This window comes from Fukomys damarensis, unplaced genomic scaffold (assembly GCF_012274545.1).
Source record: "Fukomys damarensis isolate Sample0158 unplaced genomic scaffold, DMR_v1.0_HiC HiC_scaffold_7, whole genome shotgun sequence".
Classification (NCBI taxonomy): domain Eukaryota; kingdom Metazoa; phylum Chordata; class Mammalia; order Rodentia; family Bathyergidae; genus Fukomys; species Fukomys damarensis.
Window position 1 is genome coordinate 31,766,283 of NW_022900919.1, and position 21,532 is coordinate 31,787,814.

At 37.2% G+C, this 21,532-nt stretch overlaps 1 protein-coding gene across 1 annotated transcript in view; it reads right to left on the reverse strand.

The window, feature by feature from the left end:
• Positions 1-21,532, reverse strand: part of Macrod2 (mono-ADP ribosylhydrolase 2) — a 1,911,462-nt gene that overhangs the window by 741,279 nt on the left and 1,148,651 nt on the right. The gene's annotated exons all lie outside the window — the stretch shown is intronic.

Consider the following 21,532-nt stretch of genomic DNA (forward strand, 5'->3'; position numbering starts at 1 on the left):
CTTAAGAGATATGTTTCAACAATCATCTTATATTCTATTCTTCTCTCTACTATGATTCTCTGAAGTCTTAACACATCTCTGGAATACCTCCTTCTCAAACAAAGCAAATCAAATCAAACTACCCTTAAACTCTCCTCTCTTCAAAGCTCAGCCTCTCTTCTTTTCTGCTCTCTAGAAGATTCAGAATTTTGTTCTAATGTCCTCCCTAACACCACAACTGACTTGAGAAGACCTTACTTTTTCTGCTTATCACCAAATCTGCATGAGAAAAGCCTGAAGATTTGTTGAGGGGAGGCTGTGAGGAAGGGGAGGAAAGTCCTTTCTACCTAGGGGTTGGCTCAAAGGCAGGGACTTCCTAAGTGAATGTCTGATACTATCCCTTGTTCATTCTGTGTATTGGACAAGAGGGTTTGCGTACTGTTTTGTTTTAAGTGCCATGACAAGCTGAGGACACACAGATTGCCAGGGCGTTGTCCCTGCCTTCTAGAAATTGAGCAATATGGTATAGAAGGTAGAGAAGGAAACAGCAAATTGCAATCTCTGTGATGAGTACCTTTTCAGATCTGAACACAGACCTCTAGGGAACCCTGGTAGAGGGTGGAGAAGTGAGCTAGTTTGGGTATCACCTGAAGAAGGCTGATGGGAGCTGTAGCTTTTGAAGCACCCATTTCAAGGGTTAGTTAGATCAGGGTGGGCTTGAAGAGTAGAGGGATAGAGTGACAGTTTTGCAGGCCAACTTGTAAGATGCTCAGAAGGGTACACAGATTTCCTCTGTAGCTCATGCACGGTTTTGTACCACAGCTATTTCTTTCTTCCACTTGTTCTGGCTTATCCCCAAGTTCTGTCTATGCCTCAAGACTCAATAGACTGTTAGAACAATGGCTGTTAACAAGAAGTATGCTTCCTTCTCCCCACTAAAGCCTGTGAGCATTCTAGCGGTTCCACTGAGCTTTCTGGTGCCTTCCAGAATGAGACAGGAGGCTGGTGTACAGCAAAAGCTGGCTGGGGAAGTAGGTGAGACCTGTTAATTACAAGATCCTGGACACATGCACAGAACAGTTCCCAAAGCCCTGCATGCACACTTCACTCCAGAACTCTAGGTTTCCAACAGGATGGCCTAGACATGATGACACAAGCCTGAGGCGTGGGATCCTAGCACCACCTCTCAGGACCCATATGTAGAAGTCCTCACTAGTTCCCTTAAAATTTGGACAGCATAATAGGAGAGGTAAGCTATGAAGGCCTTGCTATCAACCTTCCTGATAGCCCTCATTGTGTTTCTCAGAATCAGGGTGTAGTTTTATCTTTTCTCTTAACCCCTTTTTTCTATTTAATCCATCCAAACTTGCTCCATAGAGTCAGTTTCTCTCCCACTCTTCACTTTTGCTTTTTAAAATAAACTTTGCCACTGCTTTTTGTACATTTTTTTCAATAGTTTGTTCATGATGAGAAGAACCTAGAATCCAGCTCCAGAAGGAGAGGAAAGCAAGCCAGAAAACAGTACTGTTAAGTTAGCATACCACTTTTTAGAAGCAAGTTACCCCATAACAAGAAAAGGGGGGCAACCTACTTTCTGGTCCTTTTTTTGTCTCTGTTGGACAGAAGTTAGCTTTCCCTCAATAAATTTTTCCTACTCTTAAGAAAAAAAAAAAAGAATAGGGGCTCATGCTCAGGACATTTGGTTGACTTCCTTCCAGTTTGGGGATGACTATGTCGGGAAAGCATAACTAGAGTAACTGAGACAAAAGATTTATGGCAGGTCTTGAAAGCCACCTTTCAGGAGTTGTCCTGGGAATAACGGAGAGCCACTGAAGGGTGTTAAGCAAGAGAGTGACATGGAATTGGAGTTTACAAGATGAATGGTTCAGAGAATGGCGGTTGGAGAGGAAAAGAAATGGAAATAAGAAGAATATTTAGGAAGTAACTGCAGTTCACCAGGTGAAAGAGGAAGATGCCCACTGGGATTCTGGCTGGTAACATCTGCTTTATTGGAGTCTCAACCTCTCTCTTCTAACTGGGTGATTACTCATCCATCAGACTACCAGGTAGAGCAATTCGTATCATTACCACAATCAGTGTCACAGAAATCGTATTCAAAAAGTTCATTACTTCGAAATGAAATGTTTTGGAAGCAACTATGGCCCAGGGTTATTTAAATGGAGGACAGTGCAAATCTGTACTGACTTCAAAATCTGAAGAAGAAAATTTGCATCTGTTCTCTCCCTGTGCAAGTGATTACAAAATATTGCTTAAAACAATTAAATTTTTCAATTGATCATGTAATGTTATGCTTGTTATTGTTTGCAATTCTGGTATATGAATTTTTAAAAGTTTATTAAGGGACATTTGAAAAAAAAACACCTTTTTCCAATTCTGCCACCATCTGGGTAAAGGATGCATGTATTCACAATTAAAGTCATAAAGTTAAGACTGATGTTACACAGTATTTTGAAACCTGATAGCACTGCCCTATTATTTTCTTCCATTATTCTCCCTAACAAAGCCTTTGAACATGCATGTAACACACTCAGAGAATGTTAGCAGATGCTAAAACATCTTATTAGCTGATTTATTAGGCTATTGAGGGTCATTCTTTGAAAAACAGGAAAAGAAATCCAGACACAACAGAAGTTAAAGAAATCAACCTTTGGAACAATGGTAGCTAGTAACTTTTTTCTCTTTTTGTTAACATACCAACTTAATTCAAAACAGAACCATGTCTGTGCAAATAATTATAGTAGTTTATTTTCTTTTCCATCAGAGAAAGTTCAGAAAAAAATGTGAAAGGAAAAGGAAAAGAGAGTAAAGAGAGAAAAAGGAATGCACATGTAGGAAAACTATAATTGCCATATTTACAAGAAATACAAATTGTACTGGAATATTCTCGTGAGTTATCCCTCTTTAGATCTGCTATTAAGATACACCTTTATTTCTGCATGCAACTAAAGTTATGTAAAAAAAAAACTGAGTTGCATCATAACATCTTCATCTAAACACACTGGAAAAAAGGACTGAATTGCCTCTCCGAAAAAGAGCCACTTGTTGCTTAAGCAAAATAGGATGCATAAATGTGATTGAATTTGAGGGATTCAAGGAAGACTCCATCCAAAATGTTCACATTCGGATATAATTGACCATGTGAAATAGGAAGAAAAGGGCTTAAGGTGTAGGAAAAATGGGAAGGGTAGGGCAAAGGTAATAAGGGAAAAGAAAAAAATATGGCAAAATGAAAAAAATGGAAATAAAATGTTTGTAAATGGGGAGGGGAAGAGGGGGTGAAAGGAGGGCAGGGACAAGGGGAAAAAATGAGAACCAAGACCTGCCATGTAAAGGTACAAGATCCCAATAATGAACGTAATTGTACTGTATACCTAAAATGTATCAATGAAATCAATTAAAAAATGTCCACATTCAAACACTGAAACTGGTCATACATTCTTTTGGGAAGTGCATTTTCCTTTTTAAGTGCATGTTTTGAAGTACCCTACAAATAACCCAGGAAAAGTGAATGGAAGCATATCACTCCTAATCCAGTGGTGCCTCTGAATGGAGTAGCATTCATTTAGAGCACTGAACATGGAATCTGGCAGTGATGCTAAACCAGGTCACAGCTGAACCTTTAAACTGGGCTGCAGGCAGTCCCCTACCACCATCACAGTAGTTTCAAGAAACATTTTTGTTGACCTCTTCTGACCTTCTGTGCAAATGACCCCTTTAAAACTTTTCAGAGCATGTGATTAGACTGTCCTTTTTTGTTTTTATTTTTGCTTTGTTTTCTTTTTAGTAAGCCGGCATAACTTTTGCCAGCACTAATGATAATTCCTGGCTAAGAAATGATGTAATTGCCCATACCAACTACAGTTTGAAGCTATAAATACGGCCACAATTTTATAAGACCTTGGAGAGTATTTTTAAGCCTAGTTGAATTTGTATTTTCCTGGATTGCAATACAAATTAACCCTAAATAAATATAATTTTCTTTATTCTCAACTAAGTTGATTTTTATTCTTGGTGGACAGTGTCAATTTGTTTCTAAGATATCCTCCTTGGGACAAATAGAATGAAATAGAGTGAGAAATCTGGTGCCAGATATTAATGAGATGAAGGTGTTAGAAAGAAAAAAAATCTAAGTAAACCCTGTTGCTTCACTTACTCCTAACTGCCTTAAAATTCTCTAGTTTCAGGGGTCACACAGGTAGGCAATACATTATAAATTTCCCACTGTCTTTGCTGTAGATTATGCTCCTGCTATATGGATGATTGTAACAACAATTATCTGGGCTACTTTTCAGAGGCTTAAAAGACTTATTTTGCTGAAAACACTGACTCTTCAGTTGGGTCTTCAGATGTCCAATGGGGTGATGACTCACAGGAAATAAAAAGGTTTAACATCTCTGTTTCCATACTGTGTCTGTCTCTTTTGTAGCCTTAATCTTTGGACTAGAGAAGCCAGCCAGCTATCTTGATTGAAAACTGCAAATCATGAAAGGAAAGAAAAGAGGTGGCACCCAAGTTTCTGGAAGATCTCTGACTATTCCCAGAAAAGATATGAATATCTCTTCCTTTTATTAGCCTCTCTCCTCCATTATTACTATCCTGTATCTGTAACTCCTCAACTCTCTGGTTTGAAGGTTGATTTGTGAGCACAGGCTCCTGCCTCTCCATTCTTTGGCCACTGAATAAAGCTCTTTCATCTCTACTTAGTCTATTTTTTGAGTCATTGACTTTATCAAATGCTAGAAAATCAGACCTTTTTTTCAGTTAAAGGAATTTTCAGGTTATCAAATAAATATCCACTTCCTGGCACTTCTTCCTTGTGATTGGATAGGCAAGGAAGACTACATAAACTATTTTAAAATTTTCCACAGTAGCTGCAATTGTTACTTCATCTAATAGTTTTCACTTGTAATATATATAATATGATGCGCATTAATAACAGGTATGGACATATCCTACTGACTCTTCAGAATCCTGCTAGATCATAAGCCATCAAATATCTCATTGAAAATAGTCCACCCTTAGTATTTTCTCAAAATACTAAAATTTATTCTGAACTTCCTTTTAATTAAATGCCATCTTCCACCAGTTTTACCAAGCAAATGCCCAAGAGAGAAACTAGGAAGACTCTTAAAGCGACCTTGTCAACCACATCAGTCCATACTTGATTTTATTGTGCAAAATATGGGCTCAAAGACTGTCAGTTTTGGCGATGCCAAATCAATTGCTTATAAGCCTGCCATTTAAAAAGTCATGATTGGCAGTTCACACTGCTCATTAATACTAAAGCAATTATTGATAATTGTTCTGGGTTTCAATGTCTAATTAAAGCTAAGTGGCTTGATTTGCATACAATAAACAATAGAAGTGACTTGCATCCCCAATCTCCCAGGCCTAATCAACCTCACAATACAATATCATTAAAACTTGCATGCTAATTATAGCTAATTGTTCCAAGCAAATAGAAGCCATTTCTTTCAGAAGATGAAGAGTTTCCTCCAAAAGCTTAACTCCTGCTGTTCATGTAAAGACCCAAAATGCTTAAGTCACCTAAAAAGAAGGATCAGGAAAGACCAATAAAAGTTTTTCAGGAAAGCCTCTTTTCTTCCTCTGAGTTATAAAAAGTCCATGCATCCTTACTGAAAAGATACAGCCCCTCTGTTAAAACAAGCCAATTACATTCAATTCTGTTTGTTAGTAAAATGTGAAACTGCCCAATTAGAAATGAATAAAATAAAAACCTATCATATTTTGGGTTAAACAAATATTACTAATAACATTAAATCCTACAGTGGCCCTTTGAATTGTTCCTTAATTAATCCTAGAAGATCACATCAACAGTGAAACATTGGACTTGTTTATGTGAACACCAAACTGGCCTTCTCCAAGATCAATGTGCAGTACCATAATTCCAATGATCAATTGCCAACAGTCAAATGAAAAAAAAAATGGCTCAAGAAAATGCTGAATATAACTAGATTACTAGAGTAGCACCATACTTGCTTTGTATTTATAACTATTGTGGTTAGATGCTGCCTTAAACTGGCCTAGAAAATTCTAGTCTTAACAACTCATAAAGCAAGTCAATGTCTCACCACCTTCTTAGAAATAATAATCAAAATTTCAAAATAACTACAATGGCACATACCTTATTGTCTATTGGAAAGCTCTGCTAATTAGAAATACTAAATTAATAAACATTTCTGGAAGTGACTTGTCTTGTGAAAATAAATTAATATTGAAGAAAAAATGGAGCTAAATAATATCTTTTTTGTTTTGTTTCAATGTTAGGGATAGAATCCAGGGTCTTGCAGGTGGTAGGGAAGAGCTCTATTGTTACCATGAATAATGGGGTCCTGGGACAGAGTTTCTAGGTTCTTGTGAACTATGAACAAAGAATTGGACATAGAACATGACTTTAAGGAAAAACAGAAAAGTTTAATGATGTTTAAAAGGCAAAAGTATGCTCAGAATGAGGAGGCTTGTCCTGCTGCAAAGAAAAATGGCACAAGCACTCAAGGGAGTTAGGTTTAAGAATTTAAAATGTTGCTGGGTCTAGGTCACCTTACATTTGTTCTTTCAGAGCATGATTGACAGTGTGATTGACAGAGTGCTGAGTCATGTCAGCAGCATGTGGTGGGCATATCCTTTCCCATAACTCACTGTTATAATTAATGGATGAAATACACTCCATATGTACGAGCCTTTAGTGAGCTCAAAGTGAAAAAAGCCTATTGTAGGTCATTCCAGCTGATTCGGCCCACGTCTGTCCTGTTAGAGACCTGACGCCAGCATCTCAGGCTGTATTCTTCTCTTGGCTTTTAAAAAGACCTCATGCTCTTATCTTTAGTTTCCTTTCCCCCCAAGGCCACAGCGGTTGGGAGAGGTTAAACCCGTTTCTCTAGGACCAAACCCATAAAGGGCAACCTGGCCTGTGATAGGTTAAAGGTAGCCCACTCCTCATAAATAAATAGCCCATCCCAAAAATGATAAAAGGGCCTTCCTTTCTTTGTTTTTCTCTTCTTCCCTCTCTCTTCTCTCCCTAAACTGTCTTCCCTAATAAAATCTCCTGTTGGACCTCTCAGTGTGGCCTAGCTGTTGAGCATCACTGTGCCTCTACATGTCCTGGTTCGGCATTTCAGAGTTTTCCAGCTGTCTTTGTCTTTCTTGTCTCTGTCTCTGGTAGCAGGTCTTAGGACACAGGTCAAGAGGTTGTCCCTGGGGCGTTGCCCAGATTCAGGTGAGTGGAAAGGAGTGGTACAATAGTCCCAGTTGTGCTATCTATATTACTACTATTTTGCTACTTTATTTACACCAAAACAAAAGTGTTTCAGGAGAGATTCCATTTCATTCTGTTTTAGTTCTTTCCATTCCATCCCACCCCAGGCCTAAAGTCTAAAAAGAAAAACTAAATATAGATGTTTCTTTTTTCAGATGCACTCAGCTTAGCTAGGAAGACATAAATAAATTGTGATTGCTCCTAGATTTCATTTCACATCGGGGACAAGAGAAGAAAGGGGTAATGGAAGGGAGAAAAAGAGAGAGAAAAGAAAAGGAAGAAAAGAAAAGAAAGCCCAGTGGGGATGCCAGAGGAAATTGCAGAGGTATTGTTAGTAATTAGAGTCACTGCTCAGGTTTGATACCTGAGTGGATCCATAATCATCTCCATCTCTATCATCTTCTGCTTTCATTGTCCTTGACATTTTCTTTGGAAGGAATTAGATTTTCTGACATGTGAATTTATGGCTTTAAAAATAATTGATCTGAAACTCCTTACAAGCATGGAAAGGTTTGATTTTTTTGACTCTTTAAAAACCATGATCACAACAAATGTGACAAAATACCAAGTAAATCTTTCCTGAATTGGCCCTGAAACAGTGATTCATCTGTCACCAAAGTAAATTTATCACTGTTTCTCAAGTACCAAAGTCCTAAACCAGAGGCTCAACTATAGGGTCTTCAAAAAATCAAGTACAGCCACTTGCACCAAAAGCCAATTGGAAAAGGTAATGGTGAATAGTAAGAAGGAATTTTAATCAGCACAACCATGCAGTTAAGGCAGGGGCACCAGCAGTATCTTCTGCCCTGACTTCAGGATACTGAGAAGTATCATGTTTAAATAGGATAGGAACAGAGTAGGGGCTTGAAACATGTTTAATCAGCCTTTGTCAAATGGTTTATCTGATTTCATAGGATGGCTGGGTGGGGCTTTTTGGGTGATAAAAATAGTTTCTATGGCCTATAGGTAGTTTCCATTTTTTCCTCCTCCTCCTCCTCTTCCTCCTCTTCTTTTCTTACTGCCTATTAGTTATATAGAATTTCATTTTGGCATATTTGAACATTTATATAGCATAATTTGATCATTTCCACCCCTATTACCTCTTTTTCTTTTTGCAGCCCCCTTGCTACAGTTTGTACTGGGCCTTTTGTTCTTGGAATCCTAGGTAAATTCAGGAGATGACTCAGAGCAAAGAATACAGATACAAAATGGTGGCAGAGATGTTTATCTTGTCTTTTAACTTGCATCTGCAGGTCCAAGTGAATAGTCAGTGCACTCAAACTTTTTGTCTTATAGGATATTTTCTCCTCATCATTTATGGAAGGTCTACCTCAGATGTCTCTTCACTTAACTTTACCTGACTTGGATTCTCAGTATTTCAGTTATGACCCATATTATAACACTACTCTTCCTGTTATTTGATTTAAACTTTTTTCACCAAATTTAAAAATTATACCCAAAAGATAAGCAGCACGATATCATATGGGGCAAAGAACTATTCATAGGAATGTACTTTGTTCAATTCATTGTTTACTACTAACAAAAATTCCATTTTGGGGAAGAATAACATTATTGAAAGTGCTGCAAGAGTTGCTTTGTCCATGGTATAAATCAGCATCTAGCCATAAACCAAATTATTCCCCTCCACCACCAAGTTCTAAAACAACCCATTTTTACATCATTTAAAAAACCTTAACCAAAATTATTGTCAGACTTTTATGGAAACCAAAAATTGCTAATAGAAAAAAACTGAATAATAGCCAAAGTTGAGAAATGATTTGTCACAAATAATTTCCCCAGTGATCTTTGCAAGGAAAAATTAATAACAAGCTCACTTACAAATCTTTATTTCAAAAGTTTTTGGAATGTTTACTTTATTCTTCTATTTTAGACTTTCACAGAACAAGTTGCCTGTTGACCTCCTGTTGGTCAACAGTTACCATATTTTCATATCATATTACTCCCATTCCATGCAAGTTCCAGTGAATGCTATAAAATTTCAGATTTGTGGCCAGGTGTCCTGTAGCCAAGTCCTGTTGGGATCTTGTGATGAACAACCCTTTGGTGGACCAGCCTGATGTGCTCCTTATGCAGTGAGTTGGTTTGAGATAGCAGGACTGTCTCATGATGGCCACGTGGACCATTTCTGCCATTTGCAGCCCTGTGCTTTATTAAATGGTAATTCTGCATAGAGTTCATTCTTACTTAGTTTAGTCCTCAATACTATACTCCCGAGAGCATCTCCAGCTGCTGTGTTCTCAATTTAAGGCAGTTTTACCCAATCAGAAATGTGTGACCCTTCTACTGACTATGTAATGCAGTGCTGCCAATATTTTCAATAAAAGAATTTATACATTCAGAAAAAAAAAAGATTCCAAATTTAGTGTCAACTTGTAGATTTTTTTTCAAGAGAAACACAATTATCCAGGAGAAATGATAATTCCAAGAGTGAAGCCTAATTATCCTGTAGGATATTAATCAGTTTTTTTAACCTAGAAATGCTACTCTTCTATTAAGTTGCCAATACATATTCAGCTCTTCAAATATTGTTGAACTAAGTCCATCTTAGTTCAACCAACCAACTGCACAGGTTTTCTCATTTATTGATAGCTGAAAAAAAACTTTAGCACATATTCATTTCATATTTGTGTGTGACTCTTAATTTTATTTTTTTAGAAAATTACATTTCTGCAGTAATCTATGCTTTTCCTACTTCTTTTACTTATCATTGTTTAGTCAACTTTCTTCTAAGTTATATGAAAATTTCAAAGTGAAAGCCTGTTATTTCTGTATCCAAAGTGCTCAGCCTTGGTGCCTGTGCTTAGGTGCTTAGCAAGTGTTTGTACATTGTTGAAATCAGTTCCGTGACCCCATACTCATAAATCAATGGAGCAGAGTCACCTCTGTTTGCCCCCAGAGGGTCCCATTTGTCTCTCATATTGGCATCTGTGTGACTAAATAGGCTTTATTAAAATTCATGCCACATAATATAAATTGGATCATCGCCTGTCTCTGGTGGTATTTCACAAACATGGACATCATCAGAAAGGTTCAGCTGTGAGGGAAGGTTTTCTTTTTATTCCCTATGTTTAGTAAGATGTGTATATGCATATATATTAATATCTACATTCCAGTTGAGAGTAGGACAGTTAGCTAAGACAAAGGAAAGAGGTATCCTTGTCATCCACATGATGATTTCCATAGATTCTACCTACATAAAAACTGTTTATTAAGCAATAAAATTTAAACTTAATTTTTAGTGCATAAATTTGAAGAAAAACATTTTTTTTTCCTGAAAATAGGCCCTTTTTCTGGTACAGATGCTAACAATTTATAGTACTAAATATGTAACTGGAAAAAATGAAAAGGAAAATAAGCATTGATAGAAGTAACCAAGACAGGCTTCAAATTTTGTTAGGGAATTTCTGTCATTTCAAAATAAATCCAAGTCTACAGTATCTATGTTGCCTCACTGAAAATTCCATGGCTAATGAGACTTCAGAAACCTTGTTTGATCAGTATTTCATAAACCATACATAATTCTTAGAAAGGATTTTTGCTGGAGGAGCATGTATTTTTATTTTTCAACTGGTTTCAATTACTATAAACTGCTAAAACTTTTAAGCAATGAGAGTCAAATTCATTTTTTTCAGTGTTCTAGCTACTGTACAATTATAATCTTTAACCCTTTTTTTACTATTTCCCTGTTGATAGATTGCAGATGTAAAATAATACACATTTTATATTAGGTATTACAGTAATTATATACTTTAAACTTGCTCTATAATGTTACCTTTCTTGCATTCCAGGCTAAATTCTTACTTACATTAACAAGAAAATAGCTCCAGGAATGTAAAACAAGGTAATATCTTTTTTCAAAAAAGTATAAATAGAATCCTTAGATGTTCAAAATTTCTTAGCTAAAAAAATTGTGTCCAAATAGTTTCACCTTATAAATTTTCAATCACAAAGAAAACAATATTGAGTTATAGAAAAACAATATAAACTGTGTAAATAAAATATTAATGAAGAGAAATCATAAGTAATACCTTGCATAATTGTCTAAAAATCTCTAACTTGCTTTTTATAAAAACTCACAGTTTTATCACTCTCAAGGCAGTAACAGATACCCAGTGGATGCTTAGCTAGTTGATAGTATGGACTGTCTGATATTAGAGAGCCATGTGGGAATTAAGGAAAAAAAAGTGTCTCTGGACTTTTAAAATGGATGTTACAAGCCCAATCAAAAACTCAGATATGTGAGTGAATTTCTTGGATTCCTACTTAAGTACTTTGTTGAATCCAAGTTTCAATTACCAAGTTTTCCATTTCATAATAGAGAAAATGACAAGTCACTCAGCAACTGAGAAACTAAGCCAATATATTTTTCTGTCCCTGTAGCATACAATTTTGGGGTTAAATATGCTTGCCTAATTTAATATTGGAAATAATAAAAAATAAGCTAGCTTTTTAGTATATGTGCTGCTGAAGCAAGCACAAAAATAACTTAGCTTTTTATCCTAGGATATACATGCTTTATTAAACTATGACTGTGGACCAAATGAAAGACCTTGCTTAGTAATAACAACATGGGAGCTAGGGGTGTAGCTCAGTGGTAGAGCACTTGCTTAGTATAGGCCAAGCCCTGGGTTGCATTCTCAGCACTGCAAATAAAACAAAAGCAAAAGCTTGATCATCAAGGCTTACTTTAATCTCTCACCTCACTGTGCCTACCAGTCCAAAGCTTTCAAGGCTTAAACTGTACCCAGTTTCAGCCATCTTTCTGCCTAGTAAAATCCACCTTAAAATCAAATAGTTCATATGCTTCCCTATAAATGTCTACCTTATTTCTTCTTTTTGAAATTTCACCAAGACTGGCCAGGTGATGATTCCCATTCTACAGTAAGTTTTAATAGATCCAGTTTTACTTGATAAAGAGATTTTTCTTGGGGATTATTGGGAAAATCAGTCCAAACAGACATATGAATATTAATAAAGAGAAAAGAAACATCTAAAACTCTACAAATCAAGCATAGAATCTCATATATATGTAAAAGTCTGAGCCAATAATATTCTTTTCAGTAAAATAAACCCTCAGAATGTCCTTATATTAGATTACAGTATAAAAGTGAGGTTCATAGTGATAAATGACTAACAGTATAATCTATATCACTTGCAGCATAATCAGTTTAAGAAAATAGATAAATTAATAATATATTTTACAAAGCATTCTATCTAAATTAAGTAATAATTATACAGTTTAGTCAAATATGCAGAGATCTCTGGAAAACTAGCCTGTAATTTGCTGAAGTGATTGATATATTCCCTGGTGCTCCAGTTGCCTGAGATACCTCCACATTATTTTCCCCCAACTACCAGAAGTCAAGATATCATGCTTTGTCCTTAATGGTTCATAATTCAAGACTCATGTTTGACAAATGGTGAGTGAATCCACAATTTTGGGCTTTGTAACTGTACAAACTTGAATTCTATCTCTACCTCCACAATTTCCTAGTCTTTTGACACAGCAAGTTATTTAACTATTCTGATACTCAGTTTATCTGTTCAAAAAAATGATATCTATCTCATAGAACTACTGCAATGATTACAAGTACCTTGTTGTTAGGTGACTGAAGGAATTAATTAATGTACATAATCTCTGGTATTATTATAAGTATTTGCAATATATTAATTCATCTAACTCTTAAAATTGCACTTCAGGAAGCTAGCTACTCCTATTCCTACTCTGGAGATGAGAAAACTATGGCTATTTATTAATAGTTTGCTGAAGTGATACTGTTAGCCAATTGGGAGCTGAAATTCAGGCAGTTTACTCCATATTCTTGATGTTTTCTTGTATGCTGCTAGGCAACAAATGATAAAATGGGCATAATTAAAGAAGACAAAATTCAAGGCATCATTTTACATTTGAATATTCATCAACAGTTATGAAAAATTCTAGAGGACATATGTTGGATTTTCTTTACAAAAAGTCTTAGTGACAGTTGATAGTATCTGCATGGTTTGTAAGGTTTTTGATCTGAACAAAAAACAGTCGACCAATTACTATTTAACCTAAAAAAGTACTTCTGCCTCACAAGACCTGGAGAGGTAAATCACCTAAGCAGATTAAAACTGTGCATTTCATTAATGAATTTGTTTCTCATAGGGTGAGGAGATATTTAAAAATAAGCATTTCCGAAGTTGGAGCAAACTAAGGGGGAATATGACTGAGAAGTAAGTACTCCTAATGTTCTATAAATAATGTTCAGGAAAACTGTAGGTGATATACCACAGGATTCAGAGATTTATCAGACTTGAAGATAAGGTTACTTTTGAGAATAAAACTGTATATAATGAACCTAAAATAAATGAAATGTGCTCTATATAGGTTGTTTTATAATCCATTCTAAGTTATAGGGTTTTCTTTGTGTTTTTGTTTTTGTGTTTGTTTTTGCCTGGATAGCTGAAGAACTCAAAGTGATACCCACATTCTAGTTATTGTAAATATTGTGTGGATGTAGCTTAATAGATTCTTTTTTTTACTCAGAAAGGATAAAGACAGGCTTTCAGTATTAAAAAGGAAGCCTGAAGAGAGACTTTGTGACTGTGCTAAAGGTATCTACAGTTCTGTCTGAGGGGAAATGATGACCTTAACCTTATGCATAAGCATCTAACTCTGGAGTGAGATCCAATGTAGTATTGCCTGGTGGTGGCCTCTATGATCATAGCTTCTTTGCTGTTGTATTATTGTTTTACAAAGAGTTGAAACAATTTTTTGTATTACCATTAACCTCACTGTACTTCACATGATTTAACAATGCACATAGCTTTAACAATGGGGAGACAAAATGCTATTTTAGATGTCTGAAGTTGTTGAGTCTGCTGTATAGACACAATTCTTACTAGAGATTAACAAATCAGGGCCAGGGATTTAGCTGAGTAGTTCTGCTGCCTGCCTCACAAGTGCAAGGACCCGAGTTGGATCCCTGGTACCAAAAACAAACAAGCAAATAAAATAGTAATCAGTCTTCTGAACTACATACCAGTGAACAGGGAAGTTCCCATAAAGGGTAGTAGCAAATATCATAGGATTGGTCATCTGGTCTCATATACAACTACTCTATTTTGCTATCAGTGCGAAAACATTCACAGATAATACATAAATGAATGGGGTTTGTTTTCCAATAAATATTTATTTATAAAAATATATAATGGGACAGATTTAAGTCACAGGGTATTATTATGCCAAGCTCTACTATAGGCCACCAGAATCATGTGACTTCTATGGTAGATTGAATAACAGCTTCCAAAGATGTTCACATCCAACTCTAAGAATCTGCAAATATGTTTCCTTCCATGGCAAAAAAAGCCTGCACAGATATGATAGTGATCTTAAAAAGGAGAGATTATCCTAAATTACCTAGATGTGTCTAATTCCATCATAAAAGTCCTATGGAAGGCAAGAAAAGGAGATATGATGATGGAAACAGAACATGGAGTGACATGACCCAAGATGAGAAACAAGCATCCTGTAGTAGCTTGAAAAGATAACTAATGGAACAAAGAACTGCTAATACCTTAATTTTAGCCCTGAGACCTAATTCAGATTTCTGAACCCCAGATCTGTAAAACAGTAATATGCTCATAAACCACTAAGTTGTGGTAATTTATAACAGCAGGAGGGAACTCATACACTTGGTGTATATAACATGAAACCTCTTTCTTGGAATATGAGAAGGGTCATATTTTTTCTCCTTTTGTTAAACTGGAACTATATTTATAAAATCCCAACCAGATATGGTTTTCAAGTTAGATTTGAAAGGCAAAAGTAGAGGCTTAACAACCTGGAGACTGTAATGGTTAGAGATGGCTACAAACCAGCACAGAGTGGGTGGGTGGGGACTGTGATTTTCATGTGTACGCAATCTCCTGGAAATGTGTAGCTTATCATAGTAACTGGCTTATCACTTTTCTGAGCCTCCAACTTCCCTTTCTAAACCTTCATTTTCTCAACTCCTCCCACATGGCTCAACTTGCAATTCCTATAACAAGTCCCTTACATCAAATTTATGATGATTCTACATCCCTGGCTGAATCCTGATGGATTCAGAAAAGTTTAACAAAAGCATATTTTGGACCTAGAAACCATATGTGGATTATGTCCAAGTGATACCATGGCTGGACACAAACCCTGGAGAACCTCCGATCTCTGTCGATGGCCTCTTGTGACTCTGTGACCAAAATGGTATGGCCACAGATTTGTACAGAGGCATTGGATATCAGTGGCATACTGCTCAGTTTTCCTGTTGCTGGGACAAAATGTCTGATATAAATAACTCAAAGGAGGAAATGGTCAATTTGGCTCATAGTTTCAGAGTTTTTAGTCTACAATTGGCTTTTTTCAAGTCAGAACCAACATGACAGAAGGGTGTGGTAGAGAAAAACTGCTCACTTCGTGGAGGTTAGGAGGTAGGGCACAGTGGAGGAGGAGTGAGAGATACACTCTCCAAAGCCACTTCTCCAGTGACCATACTTTCTCCAACTGGGCCCTGCCTCCTCACGGCATGCTCAACTATGAACAAGTGGCTAGGACAGTGCCCCAAAATCCAATCACTTTCCTTGATCAAGTCCAATGATCAATTATTAACTGACACAAATGGTAACAGAGGTGGATCCAATCCCATGTGGCAGATGATCCTGGGACATCTTGTTTAATTCTTCTGGTGATATTTTAGTAATCAAAACATGCAAGAGTGTCTGGTAAACAATTTCCAAAAATTTGAGGGATATTATTATCTTGAGGGATAATAATAGGATTCTGAGGAATTCTTTCTTGTCCTAAGAAATGTAGGTAGGTATGATCACATACTTCATTCCCCTTTATGAAGTGAGAGAGTAACTGACCATAGGAGCTTTAAAGGTGACCTTCTTTCTTGAATTTATTTGACGAACTATATTCTGGAGAGCTAGCACTGTGAAGCAGATCCCACAAGGAGAGTGAGGTGTAACAGTACTGAAGGTCCCTACCTGGGCACACAGAACTAAACACCTGAGGTTGTCCCACTGAAATGTTGAGGTTACCTGTTACTTCAGCATGATCAGCTATCCTGATCAACACAGAGAACTTGATGTTCCTTCTACATTAACTCAAATACTGTGCAATGTTTGTAACAAACTTTGAGATGTGTCTTTCTAGTTAGCAATACGAAGGTTTCTTTCTTAGCAATATTTAGGTTTCGTGTGTGTGTGTGTGTGTGTGTGTGTGTGTGTGTGTGTGTGTGTGTTACTGGGGATTGAGCCTAGGGCTTTTATGTTGAGCTAAACACCCAGCTTTTCTTATTTTTATTATGTTGACATAGGGTTTCAACAACTTTCTACATTGCCCAAGCTGGGCTGGAATTTGCAATTCAGCTGCCTCAGCTTCCCAGTACTGGAATTATAGGCATACATGCCTGGCATAATTTTATTTTTTTAAATGCCTGTAAATACACATAAACCAGAAGCATAGCTCAAAATTAAATCACAGAAATAAATATAAAATAATCTTAACATCAGTCCTTTTTTCCCAGAGTGCTTAAATTCTATACAACACCAAATACTTTGGATATTTAATTCTTTAAAAAAAAATTGAGTTGACAAAGTTAGGGCTACACAGACATCATTTATGCACCATCTGTATAAAACGCTAGCTAATTATTTTTCCTTTCTACTGTCTTCTTAATATAACTTCCTCAACTTTGAGCTGAAGAATTCATATTTGGAGCTTATCAACCTCAAACAGTAGCAGTTTAGAAATGTTAATTAACTGTGTGGTAGGTAGTTGTATTTTTCAGGCTGTTACATGGAACTTTCTCAATTTTAAAATTTAGAATAGTATTTGACACCTAAAATCAACGTATTAAAATTGAAAAGATAGCAGGTTAGCCATTACTTTTTTAAAAAAAGTTAGTCACTTGGAGAATAAAAATGTAAAAAGTAGAACAATGGCGAAAGAGAGAGAAGAAAAAAATATTAATAAAATATCATTGAGAACAAGGAGATTACGTACAAATCTGATTTTTCACATCCTTTGTAATGAATGAGTCTTGCCTGAGGTGAGAGGAACAACCTTCATTTTACCCAAAGTCCTCCATTAAGCATTATAGGGAACACAAATTGTTTTGAGAGCTTTTTGTTGTTGATGTTTTCTGCTTCCTCCTCCTAAAATGCTCAGCAATGTCAAATGTGCAGCAGTTTCATAGAGCAGCCTATTGTAAAACAATGCACTCCATGTTTACTCAGTGCAAGTTTGCACTGGGGGACATTTAAGGCTGAGGTTTTCTGAGTGAAGAACAAACAAAGACAAGTCATTATCACTTATCTAACTTCATCATTTTCCAACAAATGAAAACACGGCAGCTTTTCAATGGCAGGGGATCTGTTATAAAGTGAAATGTTGCAGGTGGTTAAAGAAATAGATCTTTATCGCATTCAACCCAGTTTTGACAATTTGACTTCTACAATTTTATTTCAGAAATCTACAATGGTTCCCAATTTCTCTACAATTAAAAAATTAAAATTCTAAACTCTGTCCTCCTTTGCTTATATAACTTCCATTTAGACAATAAAGACAACCTTCATGCTTCTCTACCTACCGTTTCAGAATAGTCGTCTTGATACCAACATGCGGAGCTTTCATAGTTCAAGCTTTTATTTATTCATCACACCTCATTCTACAATTATTTACTAAATGATGCTGCGTGCAGCCAATATGCTCAATTATGAGTGAGAAGATCAGCAACACATATCTTGTCCCTATCTTCACACGAGGAAGAAAGTATTCAAAGAAACATACAAACATAAATGTAAACAATTGCATGGGGGAAAAAGAACTGAGGACCCAAAGGAAGGGAAGTGGCGGTAAAGGAAGAGGAAAGATCCCTCTGAAGACAGAGGGTGGCATAGTTAAAGGTCTGGTGGAATAGTAAAGAAATGCAAAATGTTTAAAACATAAGCAAGAGAAAGAGTAAAGTTTTTTTTGCCATCATTCTGAAATTTACCTATATTTTTATTTATACATCGATTGTTTTTAGAGAATCTGTAATACTATATTAGGCACTCATGCTAATTAATCATAAGTTAAACTAACATAATACCAATAAAAATGCCAGCAAGATCAAAATAAACAAGATATCTGTGTCCAGGAAGCTCATGGAGATCACAGACCTATGTGGTAGATAGATAAATAAATCATTATCAAGGTTATAGCAAAAAGTGTGCCACACGAGAGCTGGGAACAGAAGCTAGCATCTAGACCACAACCAGACAAAAAGCACCATCAAGAGAGCCTTGTCGTACTAGAGGTGTTTTCTATGCTGAGTTCTGAGAGGCCAATGGATAAGAATGGTAATCTTAGCTAAAGGAATAGAACATGCTAAGGCAGAAAGGAATACTGACTTTCCTGGACTTTCCATGAAATCTGCAAGAGAGAGTCGAGGCAGACAGGATCCAAGAGATTGGATGAAGTCCTAATGTAGGGGAAAGAGAGTTCCCAAACTTCCCAGTTCCCAGTTAAGAATGGTATTCTGAGAGGAAATGCTTCAGGGTTTCTTTCCTTAAGCAGAAAGTCCAAAGACCTTAGTAAACATTTACATATACTAACAAGTCAGTTTCTGTTTGAAAAAAAGTCATACGCATAAACTGAAAGGAAAATGATGTCTTTATTTTACTCTTAAGTAGCTATGCCTGTTTGCTGATGCATGATGTTTCTGGTGGCCTTACATGATTCCTCAGTCTCTGGAACCAGACTGGACACTGACATCCACATCCTACTGCCCACGGATTATCACTGGGACTTTGCTTTTCTCACAGCAACAGTCAAAAAACAACCTGGAAATAATATGGCTTCATTGAAAGGAATGTCATTTGATCCAATTTTGAAACTATAGATGACTTTGAATCTCATAGTCTATATAGTGTGCAACAGTCATGAAGGATCTATATAGTTTTAAGAATGGAGGTCCTGTGGCATCTCCTGTGAGTTTGCCATGGAGCCCTGGGGACCATGGCATATACTGAGGGAAGCACTTGTAAGGTGACTTGGCTTCTTCCTGAGATCCATGGAATGCTCCTAAGGGTTTCTAATTGGAAGGAGAGATAAATGTTAGTCTATATAGTGTGCAACAGTCATGAAGGATCTATATAGTTTTAAGAATGGAGGTCCTGTGGCATCTCCTGTGAGTTTGCCATGGAGCCCTGGGGACCATGGCAGATACTGAGGGAAGCACTTGTAAGGTGACTTGGCTTCTTCCTGAGATCCATGGAATGCTCCTAAGGGTTTCTGATTGGAAGGAGAGATAAATGTTATGGTCAGTTGTGTGTGTGTGTGTGTGTGTGTGTGTGTGTGTGTGTGTGTGTGATCATTCTGGTAGGATATGTACAAACAAGTCAAATTTAAAAAATTACTTTAAATCCTCAAAGATTCCCCTTGGCAGTGTTTTATCTGGGATGTATGGGGTGGGGAACAGGTGCTCTGAATTAGGGTGGACAGCACAGTAGAGGACAGTATAGCCATTCCTGCCTCTCTCGGAGATCCCCACAGAGGACTCTGAGGCCATCTCTGACTGCAGGAGGAACTCACTATGCAAAAGCAAGTCCTACAACAGAGAAGTGCAGCTTGTAGAACAGATTTCCCAGGTTCTTTGCTTTTTTGGTGAGGCGATTCTGGAGCAGCACTATAAGATTTCTCATGGGATCGCCGGAGAATGTGGCCCAGGTGCCCAATAGCAATGAGCTCCTTGTCAGCACACCCATTGAGCTTTTTATTAACATACCATTTTCCTCTTCTCTGACTACTTCCCTAGTCCCTCAAAGTGTTTCCTGGGGAAAATGAACTCTCCAGTAAATTCCTTGCACCCATAAACTTGTCATAGTGTCTGCTCCACAGAGAATACAAATGAAGAGAGAAGGGAATGAGAGATATTAGGGAGAGAAAACGGACTATAAGAGATGACTGGCTAGAGTGAGTGAGAGAAGTGAAGCAGAGAAATACAGAAGGGCTTCTGGTCTTCCACCTGCAAAATATGGTTCTTCATAATACCGACGAAGGCACTGGTTATGGGATTTATCCTACTTACACTGAGACTAAAGGGATGCAGGACACGTGGTGGAATTTCCCCTCAGACAGTTGGCTATTCAGTTATGGAGATCAGGAGAGAAGACTGATCTGGAGTTCTGATTTGGGAATCAGGGATACGTATGTAATCACTGAAGTCACAACATCACCAAAGTGTTTGAATTTGACTGATGCTGCTAAAGAAAGCCATAGCACTGTCCAGAAAGAGCAGAGGGTTAACAAGGGAAATCATAGAGGGATAAAATGAAGAGGTGGCCACAAATACAAGTGAGAAGGAATGGCCCATTCGGGATGCTCACAGTTGCCCGGTACTGAAGCAAGTTAGACAAGCAAGCACAGAGAAGGAATAGACAACCGGGCCATGATCACGTGAGGAACGCTGTCCGAGAGTCCCTGAAGAAAGTTTAGAGCTTAGGGAGCACCACTGGGGCCTAGAGGTGCGTGCACTGAACTGGCCTCAAGCTCTGGCTCTGCTGGGAGTTCTGACTGATCCTGCATCTTTTCTGCATTCAGCAAGGAAGTAACAGTGTGTGAGACTTCCAGAGGCTAGCGCTGGAAGCCCATTCAGAGCCCTGCAGGCCGTGTTCATGGTTCCAAATAGAATATTGTTTAAAAGGAAAGTATTTCTTATCAGTTGAGCATTCACTAAATTAAAGGCAGACTTCTGCAGAGAAATGGAGATTAACTAAAAGAAGCTTCTGTCCTTGGGGAATTTGCAGTCTGAGAGAGCAACTGCTGGTAAGGGGCAAAGTGTCAAGCCCCAACAAAAAATCCAGTTTATCTACATGTCTCCCATGCCTTCCATTCTATAAGCAGTTTATAACTCTTTTACAAAGCTCTTCACAGCAAGCATCCTGCATGACATTACCCTCTGTGTGACTTTTTCCATTACAAAAACTCTATCCAGTGACGTACACTGAGGCCTGTGTTCCTCTGTGCAGTGAGATGGATTCCTAAATATGCTTTAGGTTCTGGAGGACTTTGTAGTTATATTTGATTCCTAAAACAGTCCTGTGACATAGGCTGTGCATAAATATCTGTAATTTTATATTTTGAGATATAATTCACAAACCACAAAATTCACTACTTAAAAGTGCACAGCCAGGCATGGTGACTCATGCCTGTAATCCTAGCACTTG